General features: G+C 38.7%; 1 protein-coding gene across 23 annotated transcripts in view; it reads right to left on the bottom strand.

Moving 5' to 3' along the window:
• STARD13 (StAR related lipid transfer domain containing 13) overlaps positions 1-19,939 on the bottom strand; it is a 513,518-nt gene that overhangs the window by 123,391 nt on the left and 370,188 nt on the right. Inside the window, exon 1 of one of the 23 annotated variants that reach the window (XM_072795491.1) lies at positions 13,930-16,771. The exons of the other annotated variants lie outside the window; for them this stretch is intronic. The gene's annotated coding sequence lies outside the window, so the exon portion shown is untranslated. Of the gene's footprint in view, positions 1-13,929; positions 16,772-19,939 lie in introns of those variants that run through there. 23 annotated transcript variants of the gene reach the window in all.

Here is a 19,939-nt window from a genome sequence, read left to right as displayed (position 1 = left end):
TTTTTTGGCCCTCACTTTCACTCAGTTCATAAACTCATAATACATCTATATATTGAATACCTGCCAGGTGAAGGCACAGTGTCAGTGCTGGTAACCGAGGACTTAGTCCTTGCCTTCTAGGGGGGATACAGGCCTCATTTCATGATTATCTTATTTCTCCTTCCCATTTTTCCAACACTGACATGTTTTGGAGGAGCCTTCTTTCTACCTGATCTATTGCAATTGACTCTTGTTCTTGCCTTCCCATCTCCAGTTTCTTGCTTCTCCAGGTAATCCTGTATCTTGGTGCTAAATAAACATTCCCAGATTACACCACTCAGCAGTGTGATCCCTTGATCAAAAATTCTCAATCTCCCCTTCCTCTCACCACCCCTGCAAGACCCACTTGGCCACTCTTGTCAAATTTTATAAGGAAAAGCCTGCCATAATCTCTACTGATACTCTAGGAGACATTGTCTGTTTTCTGAAAAAAAAAAAAAAATTGCCTTTAACATAAACTAACTAGTTGGGCTGTATCCCCCCTCTTTTGTAGCTCAAAACAAAAAATGAAACATCCTATCTGGTGATAAAAATCAGAGTAAGCCAAGTTTAGAGAACCGTTCAGCAGTATTGCCAACCTTCTCACAAGAAGAAAGACCAAACAATGTCTTTCAGAAACATACCTTATGTAAACCATACAGAGTAACTGATTAATATTATTTATGAACATAGCAGTAGAAAGTAGAAATATGTTTTGAGCCCACTGACTCGTTGTGGGCAACCTTGAATTATTTCCAGCTCAGATATTCTAAGATTCTGTTTAAAATAGCATTTACCTTTCTCTTATTCACTCATATACAAATAATAGCACCATAAAAAGCCCTAAGAACTTAACAGTGAATACAATAAACACAATCTCAGCTGCCTTGGAATTTTATTTTGTAGGTTCAATTCCTGGCTAGTTTCAAAGGCAAAGCCAGATGGTGAGACTAAAGGTTTAGTTGAAGATTAAAGACTGAATTGTCTTGAGGGACTATATTAAACATCAGAATACAGATGGGGTCAGGTGGGGTAAATGATTTGGGGGAAATGAATACACTGCCTCCAGAAGGTAAAGTGAGTGATAAAGACTTCTACATTGGAAGACAGCATACTCTTAAAATTGATCATCTTTTATCATTATTATGTTTGTGTTTATGTTTAATAAGGAACAGACTAGTGGTTTTGAATTTTGAATTTTTGGTTTAGAATCCTAGGACCTAAATTTTTGCCAGAAAGAGGGAAGGTTCAGTTCTAGGAAGCAAAAAATAGTGGAAAATCCATGAACTCTGGGGTAAGAAACTCTGAATTGAAGGTCCAGTTCCACCATTTAGTAGTTGTGGGACGCCTTATCCTTAGTTTCAGTTGATTAATCTGTGGCAATAATAATAGCTAATATATAAGTAAGTGCATATTATGAGCCAAGTGCAGTTCTAAGCACTTTAATATACATTATCTCTTTAATTCTGGGATATCTTCACGATGTAGGGTAATCTTTTTTCTTGTAAAAAATTTAATAACATAAAATTTATCATATTAAACATTTTAAGTATACAGTATATGAATGTTAGTTATATGAACATTATTGTGCAACAAATCTCTAGAGCTTTTCATCTTGTAAACTGGAATCTCTTTACCAACTCCCTATTACCTCCCTCACAAGCCTCTGGCAATCACTATTCTACTTTCTGTTTCTAAGAGTTCGACTGCTCTGGGTACCTCACATAAATGGAATCATGCAGTATTTTGTTTTTGTGATTGGCTTATTTCACTTAGTATGTCCTTCAAAGTTCTCAATGTTATAGCATGTAACAGTATTTCCTTATTTTTTTGTGGTTGAGTAATATTCCATAGTATGCATATACCAAATTGTCTTTACCCTTTCATCTGCTGATGGACATTTAAGTTGCTTCCACCTATTGGCTATTGTGAATAATGATGCAATAAACATGGGTATGCAAATATCTCTCTTGGATATCCTTTTTAAATTCTTTTGAATATATACCAAGAAATGGGATTGCTGGGTGATATGGTAATTCTATTTTTAATTTTTTTGAGGAACTCCATACTGTTTTCCATAGTGGATACACCATCTGCATTCCCACCAATATTGTGCAAGGATTCCAATTTCTCTACATCCTCACTGACACCTGTCATTTTCTGTTTTTTGTTTTTGTTTTTGTTTTGATAATGGTCATCCTAATGGGTGTGAGGTGATAGCTCATTGTGGCATTAATTTGCATTTCCTGATGATTAATAATGTTGAGCATTTTTCATATGCTTGTTAGTCATTTGTAGATCTTCTTTGGAGAAATGTCTATTCAAGTCCTTTCCCATTTTTTAGTCAGGTAGGTTTTTTTGTTGTGGAGTTGTAGAAGTCCTTTATATATTTTGGGTGTTAATGCCTAATCAGATACACGGTCTGCAAATATTTTCTCCCATTCCATAGGTTAGCTTTTCATTCTGTTGACTGTTTCCTTTTCTGTGCAGAAGTTTAAACAGTTTGATATAGTCCCATTTGTCTAGTTTTGCTTTTGCTGCCTGCACTTTTGGTGTCAAATCCAATAAATCATTGCCAAATCCAATGTTATGAAGATTTTCCCCTATGCTTTCTTCAAGTTTTACCATTTCATGTCTTACTTTTAGGTCTTTAATTCACTCTGAATTAATTTTTGTATACTTTATAAGGCAAGGGTCCAATTTCATCCTTTCACATGTAAATATCCAGTTTTTACAGCACTATTTGTTGAAGAGAGTATCCTTTCCCCATTGTGTAGTCTTGGTGCCCTTGTTGAAGATCACTTGTGATCATATACGACAGTTTTTTTCTAGGCTCTGTTCTATTGGTCTATAGGTCTCTCTTTATGCTAGTGTCATACTGTTTTGATTACTGTAGCTTTGTATTATGTTTTGAAATCAGGAAGTGTGAGGTTTCAAGTTTTGTTCTTCTTTCTTAGAATTGTTTTAGCTATTCAGGGTTGAGATTCTATATGAATTTCAGGCTGGTTTTTTCTATATTTGAAAAAAACACCAGTGGCATTTTGACAGACATTGCACAGAATCTGCAGACTGCTTTGGGTAATATGGACATTTTAGCAATATTAAGTCTTGCATCCATGAACATGGGATATCTTTCCATTTGTTTGTATCTTCCTTAATTTCTTTCAACAATGTTTAATAGATTTCAATGTGCAAATTTTTTTTTGGCCTCTTGGGTTATTTATTCCTAAGTATTTATTCTTTCCTGATGCTACCATAAGGAGAATTGTTTTCTTAATTTCCTGTTTGGATTGCTCATTATTAGTGTATAGAAATGCAACTGACTTTTGTGTGCTGCCTTTGTATCCAGTTACTTTGCTGAATTTCTTTATTAGTTGAAACATATTTGTGTGTGGAGTTTTGGGTTTTCTACATAAAGGAACATGTCATCTGTGAATAGAGATACTTTTACTTCTTCCTTTCTAATTTGGATGCATTGGTACAGTGCTTTTATCAGTATCATATTACAAATGATGAAATTGTGATCCTTCATATTTATGACATTGTTGTGAGGATTCCATGGCTATGGGTATAAAATTATTTTATAAACTATTTTAGGACCACTGATTTCTACAGTCAATGAACAGACTGCCATTCATTGTAAATAGACTCTAAGTTATTTCTTAGGACTAACTGAGGCTAATAAGACAAAATAACCAGATGAGTAAAAGGAATCTACTGAATGTTTAAAATCTAAGTAAGAAATAACTGGGGCCTTCAGAGTTATTGTGGAGTAATAGAATACAACTGCAAACTAAGCTTTATATTGATGTTAAACTAAAATAAAAGCTTTGACTTGCAATAAAATAACTTCGGATTCTGCCTCAGACACATTTTCTAGGTGATTTCAGTCTGAATATATATACAAATGGAAAAGAAATAAGAGTAAATAGTACACAATTAATAATAGTTTTATGGTTAAAACCATTTTAAAAACATCTTTTCTTTTTTATGTATTAGGTCTGATGTATTTGGAGGTTTAGCTGGTATGCCTGTATGTTTTTCTATTGTTGGATCTTGCAAAACCTATTAATCCCTCTAAGTTAGAAAATACACATTACTAGTCACTGCACAGCAAAAATAACACCAATTTCCTCCAAACTGCTGGTTTCTGGAAACACGTACTGAGCTTCAGAAAACACTTCTCCATTGAACGCTTCTTTCTGACCTACTTCTAATAGAAATTTGTTTCCTTTCTACTGCCAACAGAGATGAGATCCCATCCCTAGCTCCCACCCCCATAACGCTAAGTGCCTCCTTTTCTTCCTCTTCATGGTACACATTGATGGACATGACCATACTCAGTTATCCTTCATTTGAATCACATTATCTCCTACCTTTGACCAGACCCACAAACATTTATTGAGCACTTACTACATTCTTTTATTTTTTTAAAAGATTTTATTTATTTACTTGATAGTGTGTGAGAGAGAGAACATGAGCAGGCAGGAGAGGTAGAGGGACAGAGAGAAGCAGACTCTCTGCTGAGCAGGGAGCCCAACATGGGACTTGATCTCAGGACCCTGGGATCATGACCTGAGCCAACACTTTACCATCTGAGCCACCCAGGTGCCAAAGCACTTACTATGTTCTGAAGCTTTGAAGAGCAAAATCAAATAGAAACTTTGTGTGTGTGGTTGAGGGAGAGGGAAGCATCAAAGAAATGTATTTCAGAGTAAAGACTTTCTCTGAAGTGAACTCACAGATTCATAAGAGTATGACCAGTTGAAGGAGCTGTGAGGAATGTAGCTTACCAGGGTGAAGGGTACCTGTGTGGGAGAATGGCTAGACTGAGGCCAAGAATGAAAGGCTTTTTATTCTACCTTGAGGAGTTTGGATTTTAATCCTATGGACCATAGCGATTTTCAAGCAGAGAATTAGAGATGAATTATTTTCTTCCACAACATCTCTATCAACAGTGTGGAGGCTGACCATAAAGTGGGGAGAAATCCTATTGCTAGGCCACTAGTAGCTGGGCCACAAGGACAGTAGCAGCTCAGACTTGGTGGGGTTCTGTGGAAGGGTGGGCAAAATCAGGTTTCTCAATGCCCTTCATTTTTCTCATAACATCTTCTTTCACAGAACTTGTAGATTTTCATATTATCAATGGATTATAAGTTCTTTGGGGGCAGGAACCATATTGACCTCATTTACCTGTCAAACCCAAATATGGTATGAAGTCCAGGATGTCTCATGGGTCCAAGAAACATTTGTTTAGGGAAGGAAGGCAGGAACCATGAGGTAGATGTGGGGTAGAGGAAAATGGAGTTCATGGCTCCCAGGGTCCTAGCTTGGGAAATTATTTGGAGGTAAAACCTTTATCTGGGAAAGGGGATAAGTAAAAGATGCAAATAGGGCAGCCCTGTTGGCTCAGCAGGTTTAGTGCCGCCTCCAGCCCAGGGTGTGTTCCCAGAGACCCGGGATTGGTCCCACATTGGGCTCCCTGCATGGAGCCTGCTTCTCCCTCTGCCTGTGTCTCTGCCTCTCTCTCTCTCTCTCTCTCTGTCTCTATGAATAAATAAATAAAATGTTTTTTTAAAAATATGCAAATAGGGATGAGGGAGGTGAGGGAGGAGAGTTAGTTTGCTGTGGATAAGCGGATTTTGAGATGCCTGAGGAGCAGCCAGGTAAAGATACCTGAAGTCCTTGTCTTTTTGCTTGCCTTTTTGCTTGCCTTTCTGGGTTGAGGAGAGAATACAGGAGGTATTAATATAATCACTGACTGACAACTGCTATGTAACTGGCACTGTGCTAATAAGTGGGTCTATATGCACTGACTCTCACAACAATCATAAGGAGGCATTACACTCAAGAGATCAGGAATTTAAGCTTGAACAGGTTCATAATTTCTCCAAGATCACATTTCTAGGAAGCAGTAAAGTGGGATTTGAATCCAGGTTCTCTGAACTTCAAAGATATTAGTCACTCTCTCATCCCCTTCCGCCACTCACCTTCTCGCCCCTCCACTCCAATATCTTATAGTCTTCTCTTTATAAAGACTTACAAGGAGGGCTGCATTAATTCCTCTCACCCCAGCATGTTCCTCTGCAGTTTGACCTGGCTACTCCTTTCATCAAAAGAGCCCTGGAATCTGGGCTTGGTGATGTGAATTGCTCTGACCAGCAAACAAAGTAGAAGTGATATTGTGCAACATATGAGCCCAAGGTTGAAGAGCTCTTTTAGTTTCCATACTGACCCTCTTGGAACTGTGAGACAAGAGGCCTAGGCTAGCTTCCCTGAGGATGAGAGAACACATGGAGACAAGCCTAGCTGACAACCAAAACCAATCACCAAGTATCTAAGGGAGGCAGTATCAGTCAGTCGACTCCACTAAGCTCCCAGAAGACTCTTGGCCCATGGCTGAACCCAAGAGAGACCAGCAGAAGAACCTACTAGCTGAACCCTGCCCAAATTGCCAACATACAGAATTGTGAACCAGTAAATGATCACTGTTTTCAGTCATTAAGTTTGGAGTGGTTTGTTACTTAGCAATAGATAACTGATACATCCCTAATGCTCAGATATACCCATCAAGCTGCCTCTGACGAGAGAAGGAATCTCCTCTATCACTAGCAGAGGGGAAGAAAGTGTCACATGATGGGGCCAGTTTGAGACATTTCAAGTTATTTGAAACATCAGCTCCTTTTTCCTGGAAGTGGTAGAGAACTATTAATACTGTAGAGTTGAGTTTCACTGGGAACTAAACAGGTTATTGTGGGTCAGTAGGAAACTGCACACTTGGCTGTTGGTTCCAGAGGAAAATGTTCCTCATTTGATTTTTTAAAAAGATGATTTATTTATTTATTTATTTATTTATTCATTCATTCATTCATTCATGAGAGACGCACAGAGAGAGGCAGAGACACAGGCAGAGGGAGAAGCAGGCTCCATGCAGGGCACCCGATGCAGGACTCAATCCCGGGTCTCCAAGATCATGCCCTGGGCTGAAGGCAGGTGCCAAACCACTGAGCCACCCCAGGATCCCTCCTCATTTGAATCAACTCATTTATAAACTCACTTGTTGGAAAATTAAGGATGATTTATTCTGAGACATGGTACCTTAGCAGATAAGACAGAAAAGAGAACAGTGAAGAATCAGACAGGACACAATCCTTGTCTGCATCTCCATTCTTGCAGGAATACGGATGAAAGAAAAACATCCCGCACTTGCAAAAGACTACAGATGTGCTTCGAGAGTCTTGTGTTCTGGGAAGAGAATGACTTTCAGCCATAATTGAATCATTCAGGCCCGCATTCTGTGGGCACCCTAAGGTGATTATGCTCAGAATGGAGGCTTTCAGAATGTCATTTAGCAAAGGAAAACATGGCTGGATACCAGTAATAAACTAATGCCCTTGAGCTACTTGTTTTTTATCACAACCTAATTGAAATGTACAAATTGTATAATGCTCCTTGCTTGTGAGAGGGGGCAGGACTGAAATTCAGATGATTGATTCTGAAAGTTAGCCACTAAGATAAGGTTTTTTCTTCAACAGAAAAAATGTCACTGATCTAATTTCCAAGCAGCCAAGATAAGTGGAACTGTCATTCTGTCCTCCTATTGGAAAGATTCTTTGTCTTCCACATGAAAATAAAGCTGCACAGATACATTTTTGTTTCTAAAGTAGATTTCTGTTCTTTCTTTCATTCTTTTTTTCTAAAAGTAATTTAAAGAGTTGATTAAATTAACTGGTAAACTTGAGGCCAGGTTCTGCTTTTAAATGTACACTTGTGGTTACCACATGCAGCAGAAGAGTGATACAGCCTAAGGACAACAATTATATTTTATTCTCTGTACAAGTGGGGATATTTGGAAGGTGCAGAAAGGGGGAAAGGCAGGCCTGCCTGATATCCAAAGCAACATCACAAAGAATGAGCTCGAGCCTGGCAATTTCTCAAAAATTGTAATTCCTTTTTGTGCGTGTGGGTAGAAAGGCAACTGGACCATATTCACAGGCATAAATGCTTTGTCTCTAGAGCTTCTGAAACAAAAGATAATAAATCCCAGGGTTATAATTTAAGACATGAGTGTCAGAGTGAACCAAGAGGAAATGCCTTAAGATGAATAAGTTACTGTCTTATTTCACAAAAAGAGAGATGTGTGGCAGTCACTAAGTTAGGGTTGCATAAAACACGACTTATTCATTCACTTTGCATGTACCTACTGCACCCAGAAACATGCAAACAGATCTCTAGTCAATGCAGGTCGGAATGTATTACATCATGAGCCTCTTTGTCTAAGTCTGGATGCCTAGGAACAGAAAAGCAACTCCTAAAATTGCTGATTTATTTTAACAAACATACCCGTCTAAATTTTAGTTTTATATATCAATCAACAACTTTTTTGCTTTTATTGAATTCTACTAAATAAATATTTGTTGAGCACTTTCTGTGACGAACACAGGGCTAATGAGGCACAAGGGGAGGACGCGAAGGAAGATAGGTAAGATATTCTCAAGCTAAACTCAGCTTATTAGCTGAGATCAAAATACTCATGACCCAAAACAAACACAGACAGGCAGAGACAATGAAAGAGAGAGAAAAAAAGAGAAATAGAGTACAAAACAACATGCAGTGGGGTTTCAGAGATAAGAAGGAATTTATCTGTTGGCAAGAAAATTAAGATAGATTTATGGAAGAAGAACCTCAAAGGACAGATAGAATTTCAATAGGTAATGGTGAAATAATGGAGGCGTGGTTAAGGAGTGTGATCGATGGTTTAAAGGAATAGCTGGATAAAAGGCTCAGAAGAGAAGGTGCCTATGGCTGAGCTTGGCTGGAGCAAGGGTGCCAGGAGGCAGAGAACTATAATGGAAGGAAGCTCCAAGTAAGGAGTCAGTGCTTACATTAGTAGTAATTGGGTGGCAGGATGAGCGGTGTGCTCTGACAGCTGGGTAAGCAGTTACAAATTCAACGTGAAGCTTCTCCAACACTGTTTTCATGACAATTGTACCACATAACCAGCACCCTCTCATCCATTGGGAGCTAGTATTTTTGCAACATTTTTTCAAGGGACTCAAAGGTTCTACCAAATATAACATATTATAGATAGGTAGATAAGTAGATACATGGATAGATAGATAAAGTGCAATTAGCAAAACCACATGATCTCAATTATACATACATAATGGTATAATCCCTTACTAGTAAGTGCTGGGAGCCATGACACACACTGCCATCTCCTCCATAAAAGCATAATTCTCAACATTGGCTGCATATCCCATCATTAAGGTGCTTAAAACACAGTGATAGGACTCCACACCTTAGACCACCCCCAATTAATTGGTGGGCCCAGATACTTTGGGTTTTAATAGTCCCCAGGCAATTCGAATGTGCCGACAATATTGAGGCCCACTCATGCAAAAAAACTTTTCATTCAGGCAATTTAAATGATCTGAGGGATCCTTATATCACTACACTTGAAGATCCAACAGACTAGGAAAGTCAATTTTGAATAAATGGATATATAATATTTTAAATTTAGATTTCCACTGTGGTCTTGGGTTTTGAATGAGTCATGACTATCATCAGAAAGAAGAGCAAGATAAAAAAGGAAGAAGAACGTAACACAGGAAGGGAACATTTAATGACAAAGGAATTTTTAGGTGATACATAAAACCAAACAATGCTGGGTATGTGGTGATGTGTTAGAGGTTTGTGCACTGTGGCTTCCACAAACCCCTGACGCTGGCCTTCGGATCCAGAGTTACCCTCTACTGGGGTTAAGACTTGGACAGTGGAGCGGAAGCGAGGCCTCTGGCAGGAAGTCTAGTGACTGATACTCGCACTGGCCCCACCCAGTCCTCTATTCCTCTTCCTTATTTCTTTTGTCTCTCTTTGTTTTTTTCTTCTTCTTCTTCTTTTTTTTTTTTGTATCCCTCCCCTGTTGTTGTCTCTTCCTTGCTCCATATTGTTCTTTCTTCTTCTTTTCCTTCTTCTCCACCTCTTCACTTTTCTTTCTCATCTACACCCTCTTCCTAATAACCCCAAAACCTGAATTAACACAATATTTTAAATTATTAGTTGTGTGTATTGAATGAGTTGGATATCAGCAGCCTTAGATTTTGGGTGCCAAAATGAACATATTATCTAGTTCTCTTTAAAATAAATGTAAAGTTGGTCTTCACTAATAAATGGGGCAGTAATTTCTTATTTTTTAAGATTTTATTTATTTATTTGAGAGAGACAGAGAGAGAGAGAGAACAAGCATGAGCATGACAGAGAGAGAAGGAGAAGCAGACTCCCCGCTGAGCAGGGAGCCCAATGAGGGGTTGGATTCCAGGACCCTGAGATCATGACATGAGCTGAAGGCAGACACTTAACCAACTGAGCCACCCAGGCATGCCAGGGCAGTAATTTCTGACAAAAGATTACAAAATAAAACTCTCTGTCCTCTTGTCAGATATTACTGATTAAGGAGAAGAAATCAATGCTACAGGAAGCATTATAAGAAGCTATCACTAGAAAATATGCTTCCTGCAAATTCTCATGAAAAATACGTGACATTCTTCATGGCATTTAAATGTCTGCTGGTTTTATAAATTAAAATGAGAAAAACAAGTTAATAACAAAATAACACCATTTCTCAAATGTTGGGAGAATTCAGGAACAGAGAAATCAACACACACCTGGAGATTATCACCACATCCAGCTGTCAATGAACTTCAATCTCAAGAAAACACATTATCAAATGACAGACTGGTTGACCAAAGAGAAAACACAACACCATCTATACAAGTTCTTGACCTTATACTCATTCACAGTTTTTAACTGTGAATGATTCTGTGTCTTTTTTCCCCCTGCTTGTCATGGGTTTCTTAAAAGTAATCAATCCATAGCTGTGATTTCTTTAAGATGAATCTCAAAAAGCATTTCTTCCAGGAATCCTTCCTTGACTTATATTTTCTTTATTGCCTTCTTTTCTCAGGGTTTCCTTAGCCACCCACAATGTGCCAGGCAATTTGGAAGGGGTGGGCAATTTACCAGCCTTATTTCTAATCACTGCAACAATTCTGAGATGTGGATATCGTGGCACTAATTTACCATGAAGAAAGTAAGGCTCAGCAATGGTAAGTGAACTGTCTGTATCACAATAAACATAAGCATGACGCGTAAGTTTAATTCTGATGCCAGCATTCTTTCCACTTCTTTATAGTCACCCTTTTCTGTTTCTTCCCAATGCCTTCATAAACTAATTATTTTATTTGTTATTAGCCTAAAAGACTAAACCAGACTAAAATAGTAAAAAAAAAAAAAAAAAAAAAAATCTAGGAGAGTATATTCTCAACATTTGAGCAGTAGACATTGTTGGGTATTATTAAGGAAAATCAGCTACTTTGGGAAAACAATGATCTCCCTCTGGTTCTTAAATACCAAACCAGAAGTTCCCCATGTGCTATCTAGTAATCAGTGCCTTCAAAACAGAAAATCCCCATCAAGAGTTATGGATATGGCATGGATTTACAAGCATCTTTGTTTTGGAATCCATGCTGGTACAGATGGAGCCTAAGACTACATGCTTTTTAAACCATTGCTTCATATTGCTGGGATTTCAAACCCAACTGAAACTCTATGAAGTCATGTCTTCCCAATTCTGTAAATATATCATGATAAGCTTAAATGAAAGGCTTTACATTTATTTCTATTTAATTTCAACCAGTACCTTGGGTCCATTGTTCCATCTTGTTGAAATCTTTTATACTTCTTACTCTTCCAATTAATACACTAGCTATCCTCCCCAGGAAGCACACACACCTTCCATATGTGCTACCTCCCTGCTGCCTGCCTCCCAAGGCCCCTTGGTCTCCATTTGAACACACTTCTGTTCTTGTTTTTTAGACTATCAGCTGCATAAGGACAAGGCCCTTGTCCGTGTTGCTCACTGATGAATCCTGGCCTCTAGCACATGGCCCGACATAATGTAGAAGCTCATATGTTTTGAACAAATGAATGAATAAAAGATGGGGAAAATGGAGACAGGATGGGAAAGAAAGGGAAGGGAAGAGAAGGAAGGAAGACATCATAGAAAAAGGAATAAGAAATAGATAAGAAAAAGAATAGGATGAGTTCAGGAAACAGAGTTTGGATGCAGTTTGGAATCAAGAATTCTTGAATTACAAATCATTTAACATCTCTGAGCCTCACATTTTATTTACAAAATATGATAATATTGACCTTATAGAATTGAGCAGAAAATTAAAGATGACATATGTGGAAACATCTAGTGTACAGGTGGTGGGATCCACTGCAGACTGACAGGCTCCCTGGGCTTTCAGGGCTGCTAATGAGATCAAACAGTAGGATTACATAGACTGGAGCCCCCTCACATCACTGGAGGAACTGGGCCTTGTCCTCATTGCACCGATTCTTTCTAAATGAATCACTTTGTTAAAATGGAAGATCTACTGAAACAATGTGCCAGATTAGGATGATTCACCCACCTCTTTTGTGGTCAACATGAGAAAACCCTGTGGGTTCACCACAGTTATAAAGCCTGAATAGCCACTAATTTTTAGGACTTTTGGTCTCAATATCATTTACTTTTGTATTTTCAAAGAGGAAGTACACAAGACATTATTATGTCAGCAGCACGTAATAAGCTGATAGACCCTTACTAAGTGGATGTACATGTTTACACTTCCAAAAGTTTCCCTTTTTGTCAAAAGGTTATCGGCTATTTGTAAGAAGTATAGGCATATTATATGTTAGGTTATTTTTTCCCTTGATGGTAAGCTATAATGAAATGCATTTTTAATGTTAGACGGGAATTTTGAGAGCCTATTTTCTGCAAGCCTCAGATTTGGTACCCTATTTAGCTTGTCAAGTAACGCTGCTACTTAAATTGAACAAAGTAACATCTAATCCTGGACAGCATCTCCAGAGTAAATTCCTTTCCTTTTCAAAATAGACAAACTAGCAAACTACCTCTCCAGATTTCTGATTAGGCCTAAAAATCAAAACAATAAGTGCTATTCATCCTGAAAGGCTACATATATTAAAATCATCACATATTAAATAAGGTATTCATTTATTCTGATATCTAATGTTTCTCACACAATAAATGGTCCTCTAGTACTAAAAAAAAAAAAAAAAAAAAGATACATCTGGGGCACCTGGTGGCTCAGTCTTGGTCTTGGCTCAGGTCATGATCTTATTAATAGGTCCTGGAATCAAGCCCTCTATAGGGCTCCCTGCTCAGTAGGGAGTCTGCTTGAGATTTTCTCTCTCCCTCTGTCCCTCCCACCATGTGCAAGGGAGCACTCGTGTGCATGTGCGGCTCACTCGTGCTCTCTAATAAATAATTTTTTTTTTAAAGGATACATCATCATCTTTTTAAAAAAAATTTTTTTAAGGATTTTATTTATTTATTCATGAGAGACACAGAAAGAGAGAGAGGCAGAGACATAGGCAGAGGGAGAAGCAGGCTCCATGCAGGGAGCCTGATGTGGGAATCGATCTGGGCACTGGGCTCCCTGCTCAGTAGAGAGTCAGCTTGAGATTTTCTCTCTCCCTATGCCCCTCCCACCATGTGCAAGGGAGCACTCGTGTGCATGTGCGGCTCACTCGTGCTCTTTAATAAATAAATCTTTTTTTTTTTTTTAAAGGATACATCATCATCTCATCATCTTTCTAAAAAAAATTTTTTTTAAGGATTTTATTTATTTATTCATGAGAGACACAAAAAGAGCAAGAGGCAGAGACATAGGCAGAGGGAGAAGCAGACTCCATACAGGGAGCCTGATGTGGGAATCGATCCGGGAACTCCAGGATCAAGCCCTGGGTCAAAGGCAGGCGCTAAACCACTGAGCCACCCAGGGATCCCCACATCATGATCTTCTAATTCAATTTATTCTGGTTAAATACATGACTCACCCAAGACTTTGAGAAGCTTCTCTCTCTCAGAAGTTGTCCTTTATTTGGAATTCCTTTATTCAAAATTAAATTGCTTTAATCCCTTCTCACTGCCCACCCCCCACATCCTGCCTATTTCTGACGGGGGCAAAGAGAACACAGGGTGAGGCTGGCTGGGGTGGCCTGAGAGCTGGGCGGAAGCCGCGATAACAGTGCTAGACATTCCATTTAGAACACTGAAATAGCTGCACAGCAGACCTCTGTCATTTGTTTTTAACCACACAGAATGACTAAGAAGGTTTTCACTCCATGGGCTGTATTTAGTTGTTTCCCTTCTGCATATTTTTAAATGTACCAAACAGCCAGTTTCAGCTCTGAATACTTTCACTTTACACATCTCAAGGTTCAAGATCTCTACATGCTCGGTTTGAACTGCCAGAGAGAACCGATTGTGCCACTGTACATAAGAAGGACACTGTAGGTACCTGTGAGTCTCATGTGAATTTCAGGTGACTTGTTCATCATCAAACAATTGAAGGTCTCATATGGAAGAAGAACATTTGTTTAGATACAACTTTTCCCACATCAAATAACTTAGCAAGATTTTTATCTGAAAGTACTTTTCCAATTAAATTGGGTTCTGTGCAAGTCACAGAAATTTGCATGATTAGGGCTGTAAAGGACAGAAATGTGTCTCCTTTTGCAGGAACGCACCAGAGAGTTGGCAGGTTAGAGAAAAATGTCATTGCCCACTACACTGGAACAGATTATCCCTACTCATCCCTTTCACATTTTCAGATTACTTTAGTAACAGATAAAAAGGTCATCACCAAACAATTTTTCTATGACACCTAGATCACAATGTCATAAGGTATTTCTAAGAACTGAGAAAGAATCCAACCTTTATACCTACAGAGCATTGTGCATGTTCTCTGCCTACCACATCACCACAGTCCTGCAGAGGGGTGGCTTCTGCAGTCTTAAGGAGATGGCTGTGGACCATCTGGTCTTCCAAAGAGATTCAGACTCTGGTAGAAATATAGGTGCTACAGTCTACTTTCAATCATGGTTTTATGCTCACTACTCTTATGCTATTCTTCAACTTCCTGATATTAAAGATAGATCTCAACATACAAATCATTTCTTAAAATATTTTAAGCCAATAGACAGCACCAACAGGCCTGTTAGCCTGTTAGCTAACAGTTCTGTTAGCTTAGGAGAAACAGAATTATCCCAATGAACATATAGAACTCAAGTTAAACATCAAATGAGTGCTAACACCCACAATGTGGGCTATAGGGCTTATTTGTGACCTTGAGCATGAAGCTTGGATATAACCACAGTGCTGGTGGGCAAGGGAGATGCTCTTGTGAAGGCTGAGGCTTTCCATCCAGTGATAAGGTCAGGGTGGCCTTCTCGGCCAGTTCTGCTGACACTCAGCCTCTGTGCTTCCTGTGTCCCCAACAATCACCCCACCCTACAGAGTGAGTATATTCTATTGATTTATGTCACCTGTATTTCTGATTTATAAATATATCACCAAAACCTGGAATTAAACTTTCAAAATGTCGAGAATATAAACATGTTTGGATTTCAACTACACTGAAAGGGATAAAAATAAAGGTCTCTCTCCAATAGAAACGAGTTTGCTGAGCAATGAACAAATCATAAAGAGGTACTTTCAACAGGTCTGCCACAGTCCCCAGTAGAAACACACACTTGGGGGAGGCTGCCAAGTGGTGGTCAATTTGTAAAATATATTAGTGCTACAATTGACTATATGTACTAGTAAGATGTTGAACATTGTATGTAGGGTGACCAGGTGGCCCTGCCTCTGTGGAACTGTCCCTGTTTTAGTACGGAACATCTAAGGTCTCAGAAAACCCCTGGGTCCCAGGCAAAATGGACTGGTCAGTCCCAACTGGGTGGAACACTAAGCTGATAAGATAGTGGGTCACGAAGCACACTGAAATCAGCAGCACAACACAAGATCAAGCCAATAGCAAAGAATAATTTGTAAACCTGACATATTAGGGCACCTAAGTGGAGTCAAAGGAGAAGGTGATGTCAAGACAGTAGGTTCTGACAGTGCTGAAGAGAGAAGTGGATATGACACTGGTGCCTTTATGGATACTGTTAAGATATCACTATGTTGTACTGTCATTATGCTGATTTGTTTAGGCTTATCTTACATCTCTCAATCCCTTCTTTGGTGTCACCTATATTTGAGCATTTGAAAATGTGCTGTGAATACAACAAAGTTGAAAATCTCATACAGATGTATATAAACTGATGTATATACAATTCATATCCAGAAAGATCCAATGTTGTAACTCTCTCCTTGGCTTACAATAAGGGATAGATGAGTCCTCATACTTACAATGGGGAGCTGGACTCTCACTATTATTATGTGAACTGAGGATGAAGAAATTGTCAAGTGCCTCAGTCTCTAAGGAGAACCACTCACAACTCGGGCCAAGTTCCTTCCTCCAGGGCTTGCAAGCTCCACAGCCATCAATCACACCCCTGCCCACTTTCCCCAAGTCTATATAAGGAGGTAAATGGAAGGTAAGGCATTCATGGTGTGGAGTCTTGCTGGCAATTTATTTCCCCAAATGCTATTCTTTTCTTGTAATAAAGGCAAAGTCTTCAGAGGCTGCTAGAGATAGAAAAAAAAATCAGACTGAGTGGGAGTGAGCCCAAAGATGACTCTTCGTCACCAACAAGAAAGAATCATATACAAAAAAGGTCTTGCAGCACCTGGGTGGCTCATTGGTTGAATGTCTGTCTGCTTTTGGCTCAGGTAGTGATCCTGGGGTCCTGGAATTGAGTCCCAGCGTCAGTATCCCTGCAGGGAGCCTGCTTCTCCCTCTCTGTGTCTTTCATGAATAAATAAATACAATCTTTAAAAAAACCAAAATACAAAAAAAAAAAAAAAAAGGTTTCTATCCTTATCCTTATTCTCAGCCACATTCCTTCCAGGGCAAGGAGGGGCTGGTTAATGGTGTATAACAAATGCTCACTTGTACTATGGAGGAAGAGACCAAGGTCTTGGTTTTATCCATCCTCAGTTGTGGAGAAAGCACTAACTAGCAGTCCTGCTTACATTCCCCAAACTGACACTCATAATGATGGTCTACAGGTAATCCTTCCTAATCACCAAAGAAAGAGTACAAAAGAGTCTAAGAATCAGATCAATTTTTATATTAAATATAAATAAAAATTGAAATGTAGAAATATAAGTTTGATTAATTTTATCTGATCATTATCTAGCTAGGCCTACTGAAATACTAACAGAGCTGAGTATGTACCTGACAACAAAAAAGGATTAATTTTCAAAACTAATTTTCACAGAATGCCAAGTTTTGAATGTACCCTCAGCCCTGAGCTGTATGTAACCACTCTGATGTGCAGATTTGAATAGGCGTAGGCCCTAAGAAACTATACTGGGGAGATAATGGTCATTTCATCAATTGTGCCTCTGCTTGCTCAGCCTCCTTGGCAAGGCTTGGGCTGGCCTGGGGGCTCAGAGGCTTCTCCAGCCACTCATTCAACGATGTTTCCATTTTGTCCATGAGTTTCCTTCCACTTGTAGATTATAGCCAGTCACATGGGCTCTGTACGCTTGACCACATTTCTTCTGAGCCCATTAGCACTTACAAAGTTTAGAAATGTTCAAACTATTCATTCCAAGTACACGTGCAACACATTTTCTCCCCTTTAATTTTTAAAAAACTTCTATTTTGGTTTCCATCATAATTGCAGTTCTTTTATTAGTAGAACTTTATAGCTGCTTTTGAACTTCAAACTGTTACTACTTTTGCATTTATCAGACCAGAATCACTTCAAAATGCGGAAACCCTTCCTAATCACGCTTAAATGTGACAAGCACATTAACAAACATATTGGCAGAGATAAAAATGAGGCCCTATAGTTGCTCAACCTGGCTATCGGGGAAAGTAGAACTGATGAGGATTTCAATAAAGTATAATTTGTTTATATATTAAATTTTTTAAGTTGAAAGTAAATAGAGACATTTCTGTACTTGGACCACAATGTTTGCAGTGCAAATAAAGAATAATTCAATCCTTGTGCCAATCCCAAAGATGTTTTGAAGAAAAAACTGGTAGTGCTTAGTGATTACTATGGAGCTGAGGGTGAGAGGAATTTGAACAATGACTTTCTTATCAAGAAGATGGGAGAGAAGGGGCTCCTGGGTGGCAGTTGGTTAAGCGTCTGCCTTCAGCTCAGGTCATAATCCTGGGGTCCTGGGATCAAGTCCCACATGGGGCTCCCTGCTCAGTGGGGAGTCTGCTTCTCCTTCTCCTTCTCCTTCTCCTGCTCCTTTACTCTTGCTCTCACTCACTCTCTCAAATAAATAAATAAATAAATAAAGTCTTTACAAAAAAAAAAAAAGATGGGAGAGAAAGATAAAGCTGTAGCCAAAATAGGGCAAGGTCGCAGGCGGAAAATTAACATACTCAGTTGTTGAGCTTGTTGATCAGAACTGACAATGATCACGCAATTAGAGATTTTTATTAAGGCAATATGAAATCTGAGCTCGCAGAAAGGTGTGAGGTTTGACCAACAGATCTAATTTGAAATTGATAATAAAAGCTGTGAATGAAAACTAAATCTTGAAGAATGTTAGAGCTAGGCAGTGGAGTAAGAGTTGCTAGCAAAGACACAGTAAAAAAAGTCAGGAGAAGTGGGGAGGAAAAATAAAGTGCTAACGAAGTTAAGGCCTAAATTTAAGAAGTAGGCAGAGGTCAGTAAATTTGGAAGGCTTTTTCACACTCACTCTAACTTGGGCTGAATGCCAAAGGCCACGCTAGCACCGAGGATAGAGAGTAAATGTGACTGACACCCTAGTAGGAACCTTGGAGCTCAAAGAACGCTGGAGACGGATAAACCTAAGAACAGGAGAAGGGGACAGGCTGATTTAAAAAAAAAACAACATATAAATTTAGACTATCATTAAAAAACAATTTTTGATAATTTACAGAAATATAATCCATGAGCCCCAGAAATGATTTTACCATTACTTTTTATGGATTGGGATTATTATATCATAACGAGAGTCATAAATTATTAACAAGAAGGGGGGTGGGTTATTGTTATCAGTTTTTGCCAGCCCTTTCACTTCCACACAAGAAGGCAACAGAAACAAAGTAGTGATGCCAAATTTCAGTTTGAACATCTCTGGGAATTTGCCTTTAACAAGAAAAGATCATCACTGTAAATATATTTTCCAATTTGTAACAGCTGAGACTCATAAATGGAGATTGTATGGCACATAACAGCTGACAGATTATCAGCATGTGTTGGCAAGAGGCTTTTGGCTATTAAAAGATAATTAAAACTCACTATAATATTCCAGCTGCTTCATTTAGTCATTTTGCTTTATATGCATTGATAAGGCTCTGATTCACTTGAAATGGACAGTTCCTCTTTATCAGCTTCTTGGGTTAAGCTGGTGAGTGATAGCCCCTCATCCAAGGAGATGCAAATCTCCTTCCAGCTACAAAATTTACCCAGTGTCTTCCTCTGGCTCTAGCATTAATGATTCTGGTCGCCAAGGAGAAGTGGGCTTATCCTTTATCTGGCATAGACAAAGCAAGCAATAGCCTACCCATATTATGTCACTGGAGTAAGTCCTTTCATAACCATCTTCCAGAAAAATAGATGTGCCAGAGAGCAGATCTGTGCTTTCAATGGAGCAAAAATCAAAGAGAACAAGTTTCAGTTGGATTTCAGTTAAACTTATTTTACTGACTGTGAAGACAAACAGTAGGGAACACATTACCACAAGAGACCATGCAACTTTTCATTCTAAAGATTAGGAAAGGAAAAAAAAAGAAAAAGCATGGGAGAAAGTAGTAAAGGACAGCCTTTTTATTTTTAGTATGCACTGTTTAGATCCCAAAGCTGGAAGGAACAGAAATGTATTATAAAACATTTCAAGCTGTTTGTAAATGTGAAATACGAATATTTCTGAGAATCATTCTTGTAGTTTTCAATTAAAGATTTT

Source organism: Canis lupus, chromosome 24 (genome assembly GCF_048164855.1).
Source record: "Canis lupus baileyi chromosome 24, mCanLup2.hap1, whole genome shotgun sequence".
NCBI classification, from domain to species: Eukaryota; Metazoa; Chordata; class Mammalia; order Carnivora; family Canidae; genus Canis; species Canis lupus.
The sequence above is the reverse complement of the archived record's forward strand: the minus strand, read 5'-3'. Positions and strand labels throughout refer to the sequence as shown.